At 38.3% G+C, this 13,047-nt stretch overlaps 2 pseudogenes; both read left to right on the top strand.

Annotated features, from left to right (window-relative positions):
• The first annotated feature begins 5,497 nt into the window (after window positions 1–5,497).
• LOC144357744 (5S ribosomal RNA) lies at window positions 5,498–5,617 on the top strand (annotated as a pseudogene).
• Window positions 5,618–5,713: 96 nt separating this feature from the next.
• LOC144357727 (5S ribosomal RNA) lies at window positions 5,714–5,833 on the top strand (annotated as a pseudogene).
• The last annotated feature ends 7,214 nt before the right edge of the window (window positions 5,834–13,047 follow it).

The raw sequence follows: 13,047 nt of genomic DNA, 5'->3' as shown, positions 1-13,047 counted from the left end.
GTCAACATTCTTATTCCACCGTACATACTAACTTTTTCCAGATTTTTTTTGCTTAGCCGAAGCATTAAATGACATCCAATTCCGACGAATATTCAGCCTACTGCCAAACCATTGCTGAATACACCAGTTCTCGTCCAAGATGGACGTCTCAGACCGGTGCTCCTGAAATCCGTTGCCATCCTTGCGTGTGTAAGGCATACCACGTCTATACTTTTCGGAATTTTATGCACAGCTGTTTTTCTAAATACCCAGCGCAGAATTTGGCGTAATCGTGCTCTAGGAAAGCTATTTCCAGCCTGTTCAGATATTCTGTTCAGGCTGGGTTTTCGGCCAAGATGGCCGCCTCGCCTAGTGTGAGACACGATGTGACTAAGGATAACACTGTCAGCCTGATTGTTACCTGTTACCTATCCTCCAGATGCCTAGTGGCACATAGGGCCTCCACCGAACGTCTCCATTCTGTCCTATCAGCTGCTGCAACTCTGGCTTCCGCCCATGACTTCCATCCAGCCTTGTTTCTTTCCTCTAGAAGTAATATTGTCAGTTGAATTAGCAGCATCAAAGGGATCTGTGACCGGGTACATGAATATTAATGGGATCTGGCAATTGACATTGAAATCGCCTGAGTGTACTGAGCTGCCATTGGAACAAGGTATTTGTATTAGAGATAGCGAGGTTGAGGTTCGAGGTATTTCTCGACACTTCACCACGGTCTCATTTCTAAACCTTCCACTCTATATCGACGACGACGCTGTCATTGATAAACTCAAACATTTCGGTTGTACGAAAGAAGCTCCCACTGTTGAAAATGGTATTCGTTTTGTACGAGTTGAATTTCCGGCCGGAATCAAATCTCTTCTGTATGCTGTCAAGTTTGAGGAAAATGGACATTATGTCAAATTAATTCACAACAGCCAAAGAAAGGTGTGCAACAATTGCCTCAGTGACGAGCATATAATCCAGCATATAATCGAATGTAATATATGCCATAAACAAGGCCACACTGAACGCAAATGCAAATCACAGAAATGCTACAGATGTGGTCAATTTGGCCACATTTCACGTAATTGTATTACACCACTTAATCAGAAGCGTGAAGCCCCTGTCTTGGAATCTATTGAGCCGGGATCTATTATTTCTGTTGCGGCAACGACCAGACTCCACCTGACACCATCACCGATCCAGACTGCATGACCAATGAAAATAAAGAAGACAAGACTGAAAACAATGAACATTTAGCACTTGACCTAACCTGTTTTACAACAACCCAACCCCTGGATAATAAAGCCATTGAAATATCACCACAAATGGGAGGTAAATCATGCAATAAACGGCATCACGACTCCTCATCAGACTCCACTTGCACCGATACAATAAACAGACGTAAGAAACTCACTCCAAAACCCAATACTGACAAGGCGAGGAACGCATTCAGATCAAAAGACACTGCAAAAACCATGCCACTGGATCAGAGTGAAGACGGTAACATGGAAGATTCAGGACAACCAAAATGACCTGTTACGTCATAATAATCATGGTAATTATCACCTCAATCAACGTGAACGGATTATGCAACCCTGTCAAGATAACGAACTCACTACATCTCTTCAAGATACGTCACTATGATTTAGTATGTATTCAAGAGACATTTTGGTCCGATGATAATGTAGCTAAGTTTGTATCTTGTTTTCAAAATGATTTTGATGTATATTTTAACAACTGCATAGTGCCCCATGGGAGGCGGGGTGTGTGTTGCCTAGTTAGGAAAAAATCGGGAATCAATGATCATCAAACTAATTTAGATCGTCAAAGGCGTGTTTTACAGCTCTCTTGTGATATAGATGATCGGCTTGTGAATATTATCAACGTTTACGCGCCAAATAACGTCAGAGACCGCTGTAATTTTTTCGACAGTCTTGAGCAGTATGTTGACAGAAATGCCGTAAATATATATATCGGTGATTTTAACTGCAAACAAATGCCATCAAAAGACAATTCAGTAACTATTCGTACGACAATGATTTGTCACGTAGGCACCCCCAAAAATTTATGTGCAACAATCATTTTGTAGATATATGGCGCTATCAGCATCTTCATGTGACACAGTTCACATGGAGGCGATATGATAGCATAAATGATACACTACACCAAAGTCGCATTGATTACGCCCTTTTAGAAACACATAATCTACATTACTGCATTTCAACCGAAATACTAGCTTTCCTTTACAGTGATCATGACGTTATAAAATACGCGATGAACTTTGAAAATGTTTCTCGAGGACCGGGTTCTTGGAAGTTTAACTACGCACTTCTCGATGACAGTATTTACGACTGCGAAGTCAAACAATTAATTGCTCAATCTAAAAATCACGAACTCTATGAACAAAATAAAATTGAGTGGTGGGAAACCATCAAAAATGAGATTCGAAAACACGCAATTAAATTCGCCAAAAATAAAAGCAAATTAAATAAAAAATCAAAAAAGAAGCTAGAAAAACAAATCAAGTTTGAATATAAGAAGGCAGCAAAATACACTGATTATGATATAACAAAACTAAAACAATTAGAAAATGAACTAGAATTAATACCAAGCGTGAGATCGACGGCGCTATAATTAGAGGCAAGGTGCGGTTTTCCGAGGAAGGAGAAAAAAGTACAAATTTTGTCTCCAACCTAGAAAGTATGAAAACTTTAATAACTGACAATGGTAATACACTAAATACCAGCGATGATATTATAGTAGAAACTGCATTATTCTACTCAAATCTATACCGAAAAATCCCCCCTCACCAATCGGATATTGATAATTTTATAAGATTCCTTACAGCTAAACTGACCACGGATGACAATCATGCGTGTGACAAACCCCTTTGCTTAAACGAGATTTATCAATTCCTTACTTGCATGGACAACAATAACAGCCCCGGCACTGATGGCCTCATAGCAGCCTGGTATAAGCATTTTGGGAACATAATAGGACAGGATTTCATGAATATTTACAATCTATCACTTGAATCAGGTCTTCTCCCTCCCAGTATGCAAAAAGTTGTTATCACACTCGTCCCCAAACTGGGCCGCGATAAAAGAATGTTGAAAAACTGGCGTCCAATTAGCTTAATGAACGTGGACTATAAAATTCTATCTAAAACACTGGCTTGTCGTTTGAGTAATGTAATTTCCTCAATCATATCCACTGACCAAACGTGTTGCATACCGGGAGGAGACATAGCGGATAACGTTCTTTGTATAAGCGACGTAATTAATTATGTTAATGAACAGACAAAACAGGTGTCATTCTTAAATTAGATCAGTTAACATGTATCTTAATAACGTGCTGAATGCCTTCAATTTCGGACCCGTTTTTATTAATTGGACTAATGTTCTTTATAACAATGCTGAAAGCTGTGTTAAGTCAAACGGGTTTGTTTCAGATTTGTTTCCTGTTACTCGTGGAATTAGACAAGGCTGCCCAATCTCTGCCATTCTATTTGTGCTATCCGCTGAACCGTTAAATGCTGTCATTAAAGGTTGTAGTGATATACATGGTATCAAATTTCCCGGTTCGATTGACACTTCTTTAGTATACCAACAAGAAGACGACACCACCCTCACAATTATGGATGACCGACCCGTTGACCACACACTTGACATAATGAAATAGTGCGAAAAAGCGTCGGGTGCTAAACTAAATATCTATAAGTCTGAATATCTCATGAACGACAGTGATAACAACCGTTCAGAGAGTCCCTGCCCTTTCAAGCGTTGTAACTTTAACTTTTCGCGGCAAAACACTTGTTGTTAATGCCTTGATTTCGTCGACCCTGTAGGTACACATTATCTGTTTCGAGCATGCCCGAATATTACACAGCGAAAATTAAAAACAGTATTGTAGATTTCTTTTGGAGTAACAAGAGGCCATCAAATAAAATACCAAGTGATCACGTGTCCTATCTCTGAAGGCGGGTACAATCTTGTAAATATAGAAACTAAACAAATGGCGTTTTGTTTAAAAGGGCTTAAAAAACTCATGAACGCCGATTCACAACATAAATTTAAACACTTAATGTTATTCTACTTAAATAAGTACAGAAACTTGCAACTTGGCAAAAGTATCCTGACGATTAATTTCGATAATAATGAAATATTGGATATTCTATGCTGAAATTCTCAAGGCATGGGGAATGGTCGCCAACGGCAACCGTAGTCAACCTGAACCTTCACAACTAATAATGTACGAGCCATTATTCTGTAACCCTTTTATTGTTCACAATAACAAGTCACTATTTTTTCAAGACTTTATTAAGGCCAATATTGTTCAGGTTAAGGACTTGACATATGAAGTTATACCGGGTTTTCAACCGTTTTCTCCTGTAACATCAACTTCTGAAGCGAGTGGACAAAAACAAGTTTATGATAACACCGAGTTCTTCTAAAATCATTACCACATGATTACATACGTGTTCAGTATTATCGCAAAAAATTGTAGAAAAGTAGATAATGCAAATAAGCAAGAAATAATTATTTTTGATTTCCTTGATAAATCCGACAAATACGAATGGGCGGTCATAAATTTTCTAGTAGGTCTGGGTAAAAAAAAAAAAAAAAAAAAAAAAAAAATTAATTAATGCACGGCAGGTGTTTCAGCGAAAGCACAGTCCAATATGCAGCTCATTCCATAGTTTAAGTATAAGCTAAAAGCAAAGCTTAAATTCGAATACCACCGTTTTTTTTTCATCATGATGATCTGTTCCAGTGCCTCTTTCAAGACACTCACATAGTGAAACATGTCGATACTCTAGGCTACGAAGTAAACATCACATATCTTACCCACAATGCACAAATTCAACAGGTATTATTATTGGTTACAACATGCCGATTCCACGTTCCCATCGTCGATAGGATTTGCACCACAATTTGACATTGTATTATTTATAATCCGGAAATTTATTCACCGGAATCTGTATAGAGTTGACTTATTATTTACTAATGTTATTACTAATTAAAATTATTGTAAACGCTTCGGGTTATGAAAGCAATAACACATAGTGTATCCACACTGTACTACTAGTAAAGTACAAATCAACACCTATTATTAATGATCGAAACACGCTCAGAATGATTCCACATTTCCAACGTCGATAGGATTTGCACCACAATTTGAAATAGTATTTCTATTAACGTTTATTATTAATCCATGAATTTAACCAATGGAACAAGCACTAAGGTGTGTTACTATTAATACAGTTTTTATTAAAAATCATGTCATAGTTATGTAAACTTTATATTCGCTAAGAATAACAGAATGTGCAATATATCTTTTTAATAAGGCTGTCCAGTGGGTCAGTCTTTTAATAAAAAAAAAAAAAAAATACACCGGTTCTCGTCCGATCACTGGTTAATACTTGCATGGGAGACCACCGTACATACTAACATTTTCCCCGAGATGTTTTGCCTAGCCGAAGCATTAAGTGGCATCCAATTCCGACGAATATTCTACCCACTGCCAAACCATTGAAGAATACACCAGTTCACGTCTGATCACTGAAGTTAAGCTGCATCGGGCGTGGTTAGTTCTTGCATGGGAGACCGGCTGGGAATATCACGTGCAGTAGGCTCATCAACATTTTTATTCCACCGTACATACTAACTTTTCCCCTGGATTTTTTGCATAGCCGAAGCATTAAATGACACCTAATTCCAGCGAATATTTAGCCTACTGCCAGACCATTTCAGAATACACCAGTTCTTATCTGATCACTGAAGATAAGCTGCATCGGGCATGGTTAATACTTGCATGGGAGACCAGCTGGGAATACCACGTGCAGTAGTCGCATCAATATTTTTATTCCACTGAACATACTAACTTTTTTTCGGCATGTTTTGCCTAGCCGAAGCATTAAATGGCATCCAATTCCGAGGAATAATCAGCCTACTGCCAAACCATTGCAGAATACACCAGTACTCGTCTGATCACTGAAGTTAAGCTGCATCGGAAGTGTTTAGTACTTGTATGAAAGACTAGCTGGGAATACCACAGTGGATTCTGGCAAGTAACATTGCGTCAAAATGAACATGTTGTTTTATTATTGGAACAAGGTATTGATATTGATGGATCAGCCTATGAAGTTCGAGGACCGATCATGTGTGACGTCTTTTATTGATGTTCTGGTCCTGGAAGACAAACTTTTACAATGTAACAAACGTAGCGCTGTTATTAGAAAACACTATAAAGAATTTCCGGGTATTCAAAATGACACACGTTTTGTGAGAGTCGAATTACCTTCCATACGCAGTGAAAATTGGGGAAAACGACCGTACATTAGGTTTTTGCATAATGACCAATCTAAAGTATGGGCAACGTGGACATATTTCACTTGATTGTTCATAGCAGAATTTCGAAGCCGACAGTGAGGATGGATCCAATAAGACAGCCAAACGTTTATGTGACAGCCAAACTGAAATACCGGCAACGGACATTTTTCCACATCAAAAACAAACATCAACAAGACCAGACAAATAATTGCAAAAAATGACAAGAAATGGCCAAAGATACCTGATCAAGAAACTGACACACTACTGTACTATGATTAAATTGTTTTTACGTATCTGTTGACCGACTTATTTAGTTGATTACTAGCGAATTGCTGTGCCATGTCTGTCATCGTTTAGGCAGGCGAGGTTTTGGATGGAACTCGACTCAGTGATTTGGAACTAATTACGAGATAACCGTCGCTATTCGGACTACTGTTTCTGTCAGTTGGTATTCGTAGTCATTAATGTAGTGAACGATTAATCAAAAGAAATGACGTGTTCAGTGCTTAGTGTGATTGGCTTTATGATTGAAGGTTACGCACTAGAGTCTTTTTACTGCTTTGTAATTGGTTAATGTTTTGAAAATGAATAAAAAGTTGTTTTAATTGGTCTTGGCGAGTACGCCACGACTGATGCAGTTCAGTCCTGGAGAGCCTTGGGGCAAGCCTTGAGGCAGTCCAGTCTTGGGCTAGTCTTGGGTCAGCCTTGCGATAGTCTTGGGGATTTTTCCCCAGGGCGCTGTGTCTTATAGAGTGCTCGACTGATCGACTAAAACGAAAGTTGAAATGTATTCTGGTGTATGCGTCTTATTTGACTGTAAAGCTAAAGTGACTTCCCGATCCCGTACCTCAAGGGGACGCGAAATAGAGACAGAGACGAGATTCCCCCCTGGCAAGTGTGGAGACCCCAGTGAGAAGAATTTACCCCTGATACGTGAGTGGAGATCCCGGGCAGGTGTTTAACACACATTGTGATCCTGTGAACAAAAGTGAAATGGCGAAGAAGTGTCTTTCTTGTGAACCGAACTAACTGGCTCGATGGCAGAGACGACTCGGATACCGCACTTGACGACTAACACCATTAATAGTATGGCACCGATGTACAACGCCGAAGAGATGAAGATTGCAGAACCCCTTCGGCAGGACGAATATCGAATAGGACTGAATAATTAAGACTTGAGCGACATTAAAGACAAGAAGATGATAAAGAACGACCCGGACTAACGCGACAAAAAGAGAAAAGACGCTTATAGACTTTGATTAGAACTTTAGCTATTTGTATAGAGAACCGCTCGCTGGACACTGTAACTGACACTGTGTAACTGAAAACGTTGAACTCTTTTCCAGAATCCCAACATTATTGTTCAGTATGTAATGTATTGCTTGCTTTTCCTATCGTTTTTTTTTCTTAACGTTTTTTTGTGATATCGAATTGTATGTTATGTAAGCGCCCTGATCTTTGTTTGAACTGATATTTAGTGACGTGCGAGGTCCTTTATAACGATTTAAGCACGCCTCAGTGGACAAGTATTTGCAACACAGTGTTACAATTTTTGTGAAGTTTTATAGTGTTTTAATGAGTTTATGAGTACGGAATATGATGGGGAAAGTGATGCCCCCACGAATTTTTCAGAGTTTTGAGATTTGTCGAGTACAGAGATACCGACGTTTTACGAGTTGTTTTTGTTTACGTGTTGTTCGGAATACTTTTGACGCTTTTTGAGTTGAGAGCACCTTTGTAACGTTTTTTAATGTCTTTTTGAGATGAAAGCTTGGTGCGCTTATATACATATTGTTTGATAACGCAAGCTTTTGTTCATGATTGACAGGATTATATGTAACTTAGTTGTGTCTATCGTTTTAGCCTTTTCCCTTCTTTTTGTCAGAGGAGTAATGTGTTATGATAGCTTTGTTTTTGCATTCCGTCTCCACGCTGTATGACTTTTGTTTAGATTAACGACTTATGGGTTCAGTAGAAGTTTATAAGCGTATATGACAGGAGTTTGATTAATAGTTTGTTTATTCATTGTTTATTAGTTACCGCTTTGCAATGCTTGAACCGAGAAACGCATCCCTGGTAATCACATGATCGTGCTGTCGACTGCAGCGATTGGCTGATCGCATGGTTACACCGCCACGCCTTAGTTTTTTTGACCTTTTGATATAGAGTTTGTAACCTTAGTAACGAGAGACAGTGCAGCGAAGGATTACCTCGGCGGACTGTTTGGGAAAAGCGAGTCGATTGGTAGCCTTTCGCTTGTTTTTTGATTTATAACCATTGATATTTGTGACTTTATAACCATTGGATTTAGACTTATAATCAGTTTATTAATCAGTGTGTTTTACTCTTTTTGATTTATATTTTTTTATTAGTATTGTATTTAACCCATATGACGATTAGTAGATGACGGTATCTTTGATTTATGAACATGTTATGCGGGAGGCATGGCTTAGTTTGAGTGAAGGGATGTATGATGAAATTGTTTTTGCGTATCTGTTGACCGACTTATTTAGTTGATTACTAGCGAATTGCTGTGTTATGTCTGTCATCGTTTAGGCAGGCGAGGTTTTGGACGGAACTCGACTCAGTGATTTGGAACTAATTACGAGATAACCGTCGCTATAAGGACTACTGTTTCTGACAGTTGGTATTCGTAGTCATTAATGTAGTGAACGATTAATCAAAAGATATGACGTTTAGGCAGGCGAGGTTTTGGACGGAACTCGACTCAGTGATTTGGAACTAATTACGAGATAACCGTCGCTATTCGGACTACTGTTTCTGACAGTTGGTATTCGTAGTCATTAATGTAGTGAACGATTAATCAAAAGATATGACGTTTAGGCAGGCGAGGTTTTGGACGGAACTCGACTCAGTGATTTGGAACTAATTACGAGATAACCGTCGCTATTCGGACTACTGTTTCTGACAGTTGGTATTCGTAGTCATTAATGTAGTGAACGATTAATCAAAAGATATGACGTGTTCAGTGCTTAGTGTGATTGGCTTTATGATTGAAGGTTACGCCCTAGAGTCTTTTTACTGCTTTGTAATTGGTTAATGTTTTGAAAATGAATAAAAAGTTGTTTTAGTTGGTCTTGGCGAGTACGCCACAACAGACACAGTTAAGTCCTGGAGAGTCTTAGGGCGAGCCTTGAGGCAGTCCAGTCTTGGGCTAGTCTTGGGTCAGCCTTGCGATAGTCTTGGGGATTTTTCCCCAGGGCGCTGTGTCTTATAGAGTGCTCGACTGATCGACTAAGACGAAAGTTGAAACGTATTCCGGTGTATGCGTCTTATTTGACTGTAAAGCTAAAGTGACTTCCCCGATCCCGTACCTCAAGGGGACGCTATATAGAGACAGAGACGAGATTCCCCCCTGACAAGTGTGGAAACCCCAGTAAGAAGAATTTACCCCTGATAGTTCCATTCCAGCACTAATAAAGAAATCGACAACCAAATGGATATTAACTAGGATCAAATAAACGAAACCACGAAACCTCGACGGGCGAAACGAATCATACCAAAACCTAACACTTCAATGTCGCACAGCAGCTTTGCGCCAAAAAGAAACAAAAACCTGTTTTTGGACAATAATAAACCTGGACAATAATACTTATGGTAAATCTTAAATTTATGTCTCAAAATATTAGTATCAATGCACTTTATTTTTCCTCTAACTGTCATGGTTTCTCGCGTCTCAATTAATGTTTTTGGATCACGTAAGCATGACAAGTTGAACAACACTATCCATTTTTCTAATCTGCATAAAGTCGACATTTTGTGCTTGTAAGAAACCTTCCGGAAAGATTCTTCTGTCCAGACTGTTGATCATATGTGGGATGGTGTTGCAATTATATTTGGCATATGCACCACAAGCGAAATAAAGAATTTACGTGGGCTGAGTGGTCCAAACTAAATTACTTCAAAGCCGTATCGATAATTGCTTTATGTCTGCTAACTACACTCATTTCTGTACTAATAGTTATAGTGAAACTTATCCCTGCAGACGTTGTGTGAGTGACCCTAGGTTCAGGTATATCGCATTTCAACAATAGTCTTCTCGATGCATGTTATGTTGAACGTATTCGTAAGCTTATTAAGGAATCTCGCCAAAAACCATCTTATAAAGAAAATCAGAAAACTGATATTAAGCACTTATTAATTTTTCAAAAAATAGAGCACGTCAAAAACGCAAATGTAAACAACATCTGGAGAAAAAAAATAAATATGAATATGCTAAAGCAGCCAAATACCCTGATTATTGTCTGTAAAATATTTACCAATTGAAAGTAGAACTAGATCAAATTATCATTGGTGAAATTACGGGTGCTGCCATATACAGTAAAATTCAATTTGTTGAAAGTGGGGAAAAGAATACTTTTTTTTTTACTTTTATTCGCAATTGTATACTAGACAGTGGTAAAGTCGAAAAAATGAATAAAAGCCAGATTAAAGCAGCCTATAATAACAGATTGTCACATGAGCTGAATGTGAAATGTCAGAAAACATCATGGAAAGTTGGAAAAAAGCGATTGAAAAGTTGGCGGAGTTGCTTGTATATATTACCTAAGTCATGCCAACCCCGCAGTTAAATTTCGAAAACATTAAGTAAAAGTCTAGAAAACGCCCCCTAAGCTGATTATCACAACAGCGAACGGCAAAATCGACGACAAACTGCTTACAAAGTTGTGAAAAGTGATTGCAGAGTTGGTAGAATCACCTGGGATTGTTACCAATTTATAGTAGAGAATCGTGGAACGTTTTCAAATTCCTACTAATTTCAAAAAACATGTTTGATGCTGCCGCAACGTAGTGGGTTTCAAGCTTTTAACACACCGTGCAAAGTTGGGAAAAGTTGTGAAAGTGATTGAAAAGTTGTGCAAAGAGATTGCAAACTTGTGCAAAGTGATTGCAAAGATGAAAGATGTATTTGTATGTTTAACCTAATCTAAGTTATTGTCTGCAGTTAAATTTATAAAACGTTAAGTAAATGTCTAGAACATGCCTCATATATAAGCAGATTAACCGAACAGCGAAGAGCAAAATCGAAGACAAACTACTTACAAAGTGTGTAGACTGGCCACATAACTTTTCTATGCAGTTTGTTGATATTCTAAGTACTATTATCGACTTGATACGAAACTTTGTATATTTGCCACGTACCTTTGTCATCTTTGCACGATAATTCTTACACATTCCGCGCAAATTTACAAACTTTGAATGCAACTTTCTTCACTTCCAGTGCGCGTAACATTACCAACTTTGCAATTAACAGTGTGGACTTGCTTCTAACTTTATTTGCTTTGCAGACATTCTACATGTGTCGAACATTACACGCAACTTTGCAAGCTTTCTCTGTAACTTTATCAGCTTTGCAGACTTCCTACGAAACGTTACCGTCCTTGCATGTAATTTAGCAGGCTTTTTCGTTACATTAGCAATTATGTGGCATTTCCCTGCAAATCACCATATTTATTTATTTATTTATTTGTCTGTCTGTCTGTCTGTCTGTCTGTCTGTCTGTCTGTCTGTCTGTCTGTCTGTCTGTCTGTCTGTCTGTCTGTCCGTCTGTCCGTCTGTCCGTCTGTCCGTCTGTCCGTCTGTCCGTCCGTCCGTCCGTCCGTCCGTTCGTTCGTTTGTTCGTTCGTTCGTTCGTTCGTTCGTTCGTTCGTTCGTTCGTTCCTTTGTTTGTTTGTTTGTTTGTTTGTTTGATAGATGCCTACAGGTTTCTTCCACTACGCCGCCGAAAATTTCAACGTATATCACAAGATACAATCAAATGTGCAATAAATACAATAACGTGATATTTATAAAATGTCAAAGCCTTAAAGCTGAGTGTTTAAATCACACTACTTAAAAATAAATCTGTTACGAATATCTATATTATCAAAGTTTTTAATATTGTTTAAATAGCCGAGGCACCTAGAGATGAAAAAATTATTCACGTAAGACGAAACGTGCGTGACGGTTAATGGAATTGTTATTCAGATATTCGTGGATAAAACGACGTCAAGAACCTTTCTCTGAGACTCAAGTGTTTTAAATTGCATAAAACAGCGTAGTCAGAAGATGTATATGAAATGGAAAATGTTCTTTGAACCAGTTCTATCTTCTTGTTCAATGCGGTGATCGGGTTTAATAACAATATTCTAGTTGGCTTCTGGTGAGCTACTTAAATAAAAGTAATTGGACAGGCATAACTGTTGGCTTCATCAATTTCGTTTGATCAAGCCAAGCTTTAGGAACGCATTTGACACAGTTACATTAATATGGGCGGTAAAATTTAATTTTGCTGTGAGAATGATTCCAAGGTTTTTTACTAGGGAAACGCGTTTAATTATATCGCCGTCAAATTTGTTCTTAACGAAGCTTATAATATTACATTTCTTTTGATTTAACTTTATAATCAACGCCTTGTGCCACTCATGTAATCGTTACGGGGGTTGGAACAGTTAAACAAATTTATGATACTTCTGAATACTTTTGCATTATCGGCATTTATAGAACACTGTGACGAGCTCTTGTTTTCTGGCATATGATTGATGAGCATAATAACAAGTAACGACGAAGAATAGAGCCGTAGGATTACATCGGAATACGTGTTGCCTCAGAGAAAAACTTGTTGACTACGATTGCTCAAATACGAGAACAAATTATAAACATTTCCATGGATTTCGCAGTGTTGCAGACTGTGTACCAGTAATGAATGATTTACGCTATCAATTGGCTTGGA

This window comes from Saccoglossus kowalevskii, chromosome 2 (assembly GCF_978046115.1).
Source record: "Saccoglossus kowalevskii chromosome 2, keSacKowa6.1, whole genome shotgun sequence".
In the NCBI taxonomy this organism is placed as follows: domain Eukaryota; kingdom Metazoa; phylum Hemichordata; class Enteropneusta; family Harrimaniidae; genus Saccoglossus; species Saccoglossus kowalevskii.
This window is presented reverse-complemented; position numbering and strand designations above follow the sequence as displayed.